At 40.0% G+C, this 9,706-nt stretch overlaps 1 pseudogene; it reads right to left on the reverse strand.

The window, feature by feature from the left end:
• Window positions 1-1,874: 1,874 nt before the first annotated feature.
• On the reverse strand, window positions 1,875-8,698 carry LOC120295358 (annotated as a pseudogene).
• Between the last annotated feature and the right edge of the window lie 1,008 nt (window positions 8,699-9,706).

The raw sequence follows: 9,706 nt of genomic DNA on the forward strand, positions 1-9,706 counted from the left end.
TTTTTTTTCTCTCAAAATAAACGTACTTATGTATGTCCTTTTAATAGAGGCAACTCTTCAAAATATTACAAAAAAGAACAAACGCAACCTTTTGGGAAATGTTGCAAAATGAACAAGTACACCTCAAAGGGTACATTGAAAAGACATAATAAATTCGGAATTAAATAAATAAAAAATAAATAAAATCATAACTTTTTGTGAATAATCGCACTATTTTAATAAGATTTTTATAAAAATAAATCCGAATTTTCAATAAATAAAAATAATGATCGTGGGTTAGTACCAAATCTCGTCCACGTGCGCACTCACATCTTTTCGATGTGGGACAAGGCACCTTTTCATTTCTTTTATAAACAAACTACCAAGAAAAATAACATTCAAATCAAAGTAGATGATTTCATATAATTGTTGGTAAATTAAAGGCAGGCAAGAAAAGCAAATAAAAGCTTGTAAATGACCTGGTTTATAGTTCTCTGAGAGAGTTACCAAAAAGTTTGTACATCTAACATCTCTCTTTTCTGTCCTTTCCTCACTGTCTCTAAGGACTGCATTTGACGACAGCTTCCACTTTACTCGCTTGGATAAAGTGGATGATTCCTGCGTACGCTTGAATAAGCTTGATGGGGGGCATGTTATTGATTGTTCAAAGCTGATTAAAGTGATTAGGGTTATGTTCTTGTCGATGGATTCAGCTTTTGAATCTACCCACCACCTGTTTGTGTATATTCGTAGCAGGGGAAACCCATTCCTTTTGTGAATTTTGCCTTGGGGTTGACTGAATTTGTTCTCTTATTGAATCTTCCCACCACCTGATTGAGCATATTTATGAGTTGACATTTCTAGTATTCTTCTTCTTCTTTTTTGTGATTTTTGCATTGAAATTGACTGAATTTATTCCTTTTTATTGGATCTGCCCTCCATCTGCTCGTGTTTATTCCTAAATGATTGAACCGCCAATCTCTCCATCAACTACTAAAGTTGTTGCGCAAATTCCGAGGATACGTCCCAGTCTGCTTGAGTAAGATAGAAACTATCACTCACATACTTGTTCAGAATAAGATACTAATTAAAAAGAATTATACGATGGCAGTGGATATCACGTACAATCTTTTTGGGTGTTGCCAGGATTTGTTTGTGCTTCAAGTTTAGTACGTGGCGTCAATACCTTGTGGTTATCTTTCCTACAGATTCGTGACCCGACAAGTTTGCTTGTTCGAAAATTCAAACTCAACCTCCAAGTGATCATGTAAGAGAGATATATATCCAAGGTATGATTAATCAAATGTTGTGATGTGCCATTTTTCCATTATCAATGCTTGTTGCATTTTGAATGGGAAACGACTGAAGTAGGTTAGGAACTTCTTTGACCCGTCCTATAAGGTGTACAATTTTGGCTACTTTCTTAAGACATTTACTTTTGAATTTCGAGGACCGCATATACATTAGAGTTTGTTTTGTATGATTAGACCTCCACTTTGTTGAGCAATCTCTTTGAAAGACGAAGAATCAATTGCTGGGCCTTATGTAAGCAGTAAAACCATTGGAGATGTTAGTGAGCAACTACTACTTTGCCATCATTCTTCATCAGGGAGTTGTCAATTTCATTCTACTTTACACATTTTTCGAAATTTGAAGCTTGGTACTATATTGACATTATGTTGTTCCGGTTACATAGGCACATCTCAGAACTGGCCTCGGACATTGAATTGATCAATGAAAGTTCCTTATAAGCATGAATGAGTCTTATAAGCCGTGCAAAAATCCGTAGAAGCCCCAAGTCGAGGAATAGGATCATTGCAAATAGAGAACGTGACCATGGCTGCTGATGACAGCTTGATTACTTCAGCTTTAATCAATCGTGACCCTCTTCTCTGTATCTCCAAGCGAAGTACTTTACTGAAACCATTTATCATAATCCAATGACTAATGCAAACGAATAAATCCACAATTTTGGTAACGTGAGAGGAAAACGAAGTACATCAAGCATCTACATTTCCTGTAATCAGACTCCATTAGCTTAAAACTTTTCCAGTTGTAGTCGTTGTGTACTTTTCTAATGAATTCACATTATTTCATTGGACATCCATCCGCAAATATCCCTTTGGCGGTCGGACAACTCGCCAAGTCACAATGCTCGCCACCCGTTCCCCACCAATTCAGTCCTCTGTTCTCCATTCCTAGACAAAAGTACAAAAGCACACCCATGAACGCCACTCCCGCGTCCATTGCCGCAGAGAGCACGTAGTTGTACCTCTGCCACCACTTCTTCCGGTAACGGAAGATAAAGAAATTGAATATTGTACCCACGAGTACCCACGCATTGTAGTTCAATGGTGTGGCGGGTGGCATGTTACCCGTCGCCCCAAGGAGCACCGGGAGGTTAATCAGCGGGATCCAGGATTTGTCCGGGAATGCCTTGTGCAGCAACCAGACTAGGAATGGGCCCACTGCGCCGCCGAGGAAGAACCAGTTCATGGCCGGGTAGTTCCCTTGGACTCCGAAGATGCGCTTGGGCCCCACCAAGCCCCATATCACAGAGGCGTCGAAGAATACCCTGTCACCCGGGCACGTCCAGGGGCTGTCCGGCGGCAGGAGCTGATCCTGGCATATGTTGGTGATGGAGTTGAGCAGCCACCATGCCACGGCCATGTTGATGGTCCCGGCAATGATCGTGCCGATGAACTGCATCAACCATGGCGGGTTTTGCATTTCAACAACCAGCCAAAATACTTCCAGCATCTAAGATTTTTAGTCATAGGAAGCAACAGAATGTACCTGAACTAAGAACATGGATCTTGGAGGGATCTTCATGTAATGTCCAAGCTTGAAGTCATTGAGGAAGGACACAGCCTGGGCCATGCTCATGTAGCCATAGGTCTTGAAGCACACATTTGCTATCGGATGACCCGGATATATCAACCCCATGATATATTCTGTAATAATGTTCAATCCCGGCGTCTGTAAACCGAGGTCATGTCAAGAATCGGTGTCAACACTACAAGGTACTAATGATGCAAAACATAAGACGAGTTCGTTTTTTGTTAGCACATATGACCTGATTCGTCGTGGCAGTGATTATACTGATTGGAAGAGTGAAGATAAATGCGAGGGCGCTGGCAAACAGAAGTCCCCACCAAGGCAATTGGACCTGTTTGTTCAAGAATATGCAGAGTGCCAGAGACACCGCGACAGTTAGAGCGAGTAACAAATAAAACCACCACGAAGGTATGTCCTCGTATCTTCTCATCAATCTCGTGTGGACGTCTTCCTTCCCCTTGTATGAGGCACGATATCGCGTGTATATTTCACTGTCCCCATTGTCCGAGAAAGCAACATTTCAGAATCTATTTCATCCATATCAGGGGACAAAAGCTAATATCCAGGGATTTAATTAGATCAAGTTGTAATTAGTACCTTCCATAGAAGAAGCCGACATGGGACAGTGTGGAAGCAATCGTGGCAAAACCAAACCCGTATGTGAGAGCGAAGAACATGCTCCTTATAAATCGTCCTGCTCCTCGTACTTCGCCACATCCAGCTCGAAGTTGCTGTTCACGATGGCCGTGATGTTGTACGTCTGGCCTTGTTTCGTGAATAAGTGTGATGAGAAGATGGGAAATCTATCTGCGCCATACCAATTGAATCCCCAATACGCTAACGGGATGGCAACATACACCACCAATGCATATCCCACGAAGATGTTCATTATGGCAAAGAACGGGCATATGAGAGGGCTGAATAAGAAGGACGCGACCACGGTCAATCGAGGGTCGTTGCTCCGAGCCCGAGCCCTTTCATCCCAGACCCGATCTGCTGAGCTGTGACTGACTTGAGAAGATCCAGCAAACCCAGGATATGCTTGTGAGCGTCGGGAAGAGGTAGCCCGGGACAACGTACCACGAGAAGCTGCATGTCAAGGCTATTACGAAGAATTTTGCCCGCGACATGCGTTGATCATCTTTCTCATGCAAGGCCCTGCAAAATTCATATTGCATACGGATTTCAGATGACAAACAATCAGATGAACATGATTATTATTGCTGATTGAACTTATCAGCAGCAAATGCATCCTCCAAAAGTGTCAATTATCATAATGACAACACATTTCATTATGGTATGCCATCAAACACTTGACAGTTAATGAACTTTCATCATATTAGATACTCAAGAAACTTCAGAATCGAATTATAACTTCATAAGCCCATTATGTCCCAACGTCTCTTGGAGTGTAGTCATTTTTTCCCTGCAGAACCGAAAGCTTCGACAATGGACATTGTTCTTTGTACCTATGAACAGTGTTTTGACTCTCTCGCTCTGTCTTGTTGTTCCCAATTGCCGTCAATCAGCTTAAGCTTACTCATCGGATCTACATTGTACTTGTCTAACTCAAAATCTTGTCTACCGCTTTCGTTATGGGAAAGTTCGTGTTGCTGACATTGATCAGGGGTTAGATACCCTCTAGGCCTAACTACCTCCTAAGGTAGCCCGATAAAGTTTTGGCGACAAGCTTCCAGCATCAGAGTCCTGTTTAAGTCGCGTTTCGAAAGCGAAACGCTCCTTAATTTCCTCGCTGAAGTAAAGAATTGCAGCTGGTATGATAGAAACTTCAGCGGAGCAAAACGCATTAGTCAATGCATGCGACCATGTTCACATAAGAAAAAAGTCAGAAAGACACGCTGCAAAATTTCCAATACTGAGACGTCGATGCGTCGTTTTCTGTCTGGCGATTTACATGACAGGGTTATCTAGAAATCTTGAATTCGTTTATGGTTCCAGATGGAACGAATTCAAAAGAGAATTATCAATTAGTAAAGGAATAATTAATTGGCATCAGAATGAAGAAAAGTGAAGAAGCTGCAAAATTCAGGAATGAAGTCAAATCATAAATAAAGCTAGCTAAGGATATAAACCTTCTTTATATGTTCATGTATTATAAGAGGATGTCAATTCAGAAAAAAGTCTTCAAGGGGAAATCATTAGTTCGGTCTTAAATTTATTGTGTGGATATTAATTCAATCACAAATTTTTCAATTTTGTCAATATAATTCTGAATTTCCACACGAAACTCCAACATAGTTCTCTCTCCAATTGCCATCAGAAATTTGGTGATCGGATGACGTCTCGAGTGAAGTTGTCCACGTCAACATGTCACATAGAATGATTAGCGATGACAGCACCACGTTGACAAATTCCAACCGCAATTAGGTAAGAGGGCTACATTGGAGTTCTGCGCAAAGATTTTAGGACCGTATCGGCAATATTAGAAAAAGCCTGTAATTAAACTAGCATTCCACATAATTGATTTTGGACAAATTCAGCAATTATCCTTGAGATCTCGAAAGCGCCTAAAGAGGTAGTTGGGATGTGAATGCTTTAATGTTGGGAATGAGACCGGAGGGATGAATCTTCGGCGGAATCTACACTCGATTGGGGACCACCCACGTTCTTGGGTGTCAGATCGTGGATTGACTTTGAACGAATTTGGTCACATCGTTCGCAATCCGTGGATCACGCGAGTCGCCGTAATAGAGCAGCCAAGGGATTTCCCGATACTCACGCGTGGACGACTCTTCTTATTATACTCAATAAACCATCATTAAACATATCATATGTAGAAAAAATTCCAAATAAGACCTAAAATACCCTCAGAAAGACCTAAAATAATTATGATTATTTAAAATAAAAGCCTAAAGTAACAATAGATCTCGTGTCATACCGAGTTGTATTTTCTTATTACAAGAGTGGCTTGGATCATGACGCCGAATTGGGTTAGGTCAGATCGAACCGGGATGACCCTCTAACCCTACTTATTTATATTCTACTATGATCAATAAAAGAATATCCGAAGTGCCAAACTTAGTCGAGAATCTTAAGTGTCAAAAGTTAAAAAATGACACTTAAATACCGATGTAACCAGATAAATGCAAAAACAATGTCGTTTCTTTGAAATGGCTAAATATTTTATATAAATATTAATTAAATTGAAATTAAAACTAAATTATTTTTTTTAAAAGATAGACATTGTAGGTGGCAGCAATAGGGAAAGGGTTGGTTGAGGTCATCGAGCTAGCCTTCTGCCTCCTCCTCCTTTTTAATTTTTAATTTTTAACTTAATATAAATAGTTTAATTTAGTTAATATTTATATTAAAATTCAAAAAAGAAGAAGAAGAAGACAAAATGATGTCATTTTGGTTCTTCGTTGCTAACTCAACTCTACAGCATGCCATGTAGGCAAATTATATTATTAGAAAATTGCCATATGAAATTCCAGCCATTTTTATCGGATTTGGCACTTAATTGTCCTATTCTTTTTAAAAAAAATAGCGACAGTTAAGTTTCACTTTCGTAATGCTTTTGATACTTAAATATCATTGTGTGCTAAGTTTTTGCACTCCATATGTTCTTTTGTTTACTACGATCTATGGTACTATTCATTATAGTCCGATGGCTTTTCTTCTTTCTTTCCGCTCTAAGTGGTCTTTAACCATGGGCTTCATATATATTGGCTGCCAAATAACTTATTATTAAAATAACATCTAAAAGATAATTTTTTTTTTTTAAAAAAAAAGAAAGGCCCAGGGCTGCTCAACCCGACATGCCGACAGTCCGCGTGCCCGTACCTTGTAATTCTATTCAATTCCATCCTTCGTTTCAGCTTACACATGTGGAAAACAACAAGGGGCAAATGCACGCATAAGATATGTTCAAAGACAATTGGACAGCTAATGCCAAGACAAAGGTCCAATTAATCGCTTATGGATTCCTATGACTTAGCTTTTATTCCTTTTTTTTATAATATTTATGAATAGGGCGCAAGAGAAAAAAGAGGTAAATTTATTAAAAAATATTATACAATTTTATTAAATGACATAATGGAATTATCAAAAGCCTCTACGTAGCTTTCAAAACAAAGATTTGCACATTCCACATTGTGTTTCTCTCGCAACCCCTCCATACGAAGTAAATTTCATACTACAAAGAGATTTCTACCCCTGTTCAAATGTGCATATGACGTTTACCATTGTTGTGATAGATCTTCTTAGTAGATTAATTATTAGAATTAATGTTGGTGTGACATGGATCCATTTAGTTTAGAGAAGGTAATTGACCCAATTCATACTTTTCATCATAATTTAAAGTGAAGAATCAAGTGATGGTTGAGAGAATTTCTTAATTTCGAGTAGCAAACATTATTAATTGTCTCTTGGAGAAAGGGTGATTTTGTGCAATTTCCTCGAAAATAAAATAAAGTAAAAATAAATGATGAATTACTAACCGGAAGAGGGAGACTTGAACGAGAGTGCTTGGCCACCACATGTGAGCAGGCTCCACCACGTACTTCCTCAGCAGCCCCGCCCATCCGTATCCCAGCACCTGCACCCCTCTTTTCCTCTCATCATCAGTATTTTTCTTTGCCAAAATAGGTGGGGAAAAAACTCATTCCATGCACTTTTTATTCTCTAATTCGGAAATTCCCTATAATTTGTAAGTGAGATTTATATCGGAGAAAACATACAATTTTTTTTGGGTTCTCGCATTACATTAAGTTTCTTCAACTCTAAAGTGGCAAAACCTGAATCTCGATATGAAATGAGCGGTAAATAGTACAAAGTAAATAGTAGAACATTACAAGTATCAAAAGTTTTCTATCGTGCTTGCTTTGGTGTCATATTTTTTTTATCGATCACTCAGGTACTGTAACTATTAGAAAACATTCACTCAAATAATGCCACCAATTTCCATCGTTCGGAAATCCGACGTAGGCATTAGAATTCTTATCACCTGTTGACGAAACCTTTCAAAAGTTATGCTATTCGATTGATCTATTGAATAGTCGCGGCACCCAAGTGATAGACCAAAAAATTATGGCATCAAAATAAGTATCGTGCGAAAAATACAACACTTGATACGGCTTTTTTTGGAGCAAGGCGCAAATGAGAATATTTTATGCTAATGAGAATTCATATGTTAGGACCATCTCTTGATACTTTTGGATTTTTATGGTGTATGGTAAGTTTGGTTTCCTATATATTTTATGCCTTTCTGAGGCTTAGAATATAGGCCTGTATTGTCCCTAGTGTTCCGCACCAGCTGGCGGTTAGAATGTGACCTGAATCTCGGCTCTTCTCATCCATCCAAATATAAGATGAGACCCACTCATTCCTCATGCCCACCACTAGCAAATTCATCTCTTTTTACTCATGAAATATACTGAAGAAATGCGTAATAAATAAATTAATTACATGTCGATGGCGTAATACATATTATAATATTCCTTTCGCTTGCTCCCTCTTTAAAGCTAACTGCATAGAATAATTATTGTTGAAATTTTTCCAATGATAGAGTCCCGTGGGCAACTTACTACAAGTCAATTAACTTGCTGGCAATTCTTAGAAAAGGGGTTACTTTGTAAGAATCAAAAGTTAATAAAATAAAAATAAAGGACCTATTCATGAAAAGCAAAAAAAGAGACCCCCATTGGATAAATATTAAAAAAAGACAGAGAGACCTATCAAAACCCTTTATTAAAAAAGGCCAAGTCCTTCAACTATAGGGAATTTACCTGGGTAGTGATTATGAGAAGCCAGCCGGCGAAGAAGGAGATGCTCCGGACATAGAAGGCCTTGATTATGTTGACGATGCTCACCGCGTAGGCCGAGCCCGACCCGAACGCGCTTCCGGCATTGGCGAAGATGGAGATGAGTACATGCTCCTTCATGTTGAATGGCCCCGGGTTGAGCGAGAACGTCCTCGGGCCGAGCCCGGGGATCCGGAACTTGGCTGTGGGGAGCACTGCCGCCATGAACCGCCCGATGGGGAGGGTCGCCACTTGCACGGTGATCTGGGTTATGACGAGGGGCTCGGTCCGGTACGCGAAGAACTGGTTGAGGAAAGAGAGAAGGGCACACGAGAGCACCCCGAGGAACCACATCCGGAAGGTCCACACAGGCAGGGTCGGGTCGTCGGTGTTGGTCACGGTGAGGCGGACTTCCTCGATGGGGGAGAGGTCATCCTCGGCGTCGTCCACATCGTTCGGGGCGGCCGGCTTTTTCGAGTTGGCAACGGTGGCGGTGGCGGAAGGCGGGGCTCTGGTTCTAGACTGCCCATGGCGTCGGGTATGTGTGAATATTGAGGGGGATTTGGTTATGTGTAAGTGTGTAAGATCTGAAGTGATTTGAAATGCTGAAGTTTTAGCCTTTTTAATATGGATTGGAGGGTTGACTGGTTGAGCATGCTTGAAAGCTTGGACTTCAATTATTCTTTATAGGTGGGCAAATGCAAAGAGAACACGAGACTATCATTGCCAAGCAAGCATCCAAGGTCGCCAATTGCAATAGAAAAATAGAAAAAAAGAAGGGAAAATTCCTCAACGTGCGGATGCTCCATTATTGCAGTGCGATTTATTTATGACAACTATTAGCTTTTTCTTTTTTTAGATAGAAATATCTACTCTTTCGAATATCATCATGAGATCTTCGAGTCAACTATTCAATATTAAATTCGAACGATTATTACTCAGCACACCCATGTATATGTAGTGGCCTATCACCACAGTCCTATCGATGCCCTAGAAATCAAAAAGTATTTTTATACAACATGGTAAATGTTCGAAACACAAACTGATTAGAGATTCACGGTATCTCGAATTCATCCCGTATGTATAGCGGCCTATCACCATAGTCCTATCTCCGCACTAGAAATCAA

The sequence above is a fragment of the Eucalyptus grandis genome, chromosome 7, assembly GCF_016545825.1.
Source record: "Eucalyptus grandis isolate ANBG69807.140 chromosome 7, ASM1654582v1, whole genome shotgun sequence".
Taxonomy (NCBI): Eukaryota; Viridiplantae; Streptophyta; class Magnoliopsida; order Myrtales; family Myrtaceae; genus Eucalyptus; species Eucalyptus grandis.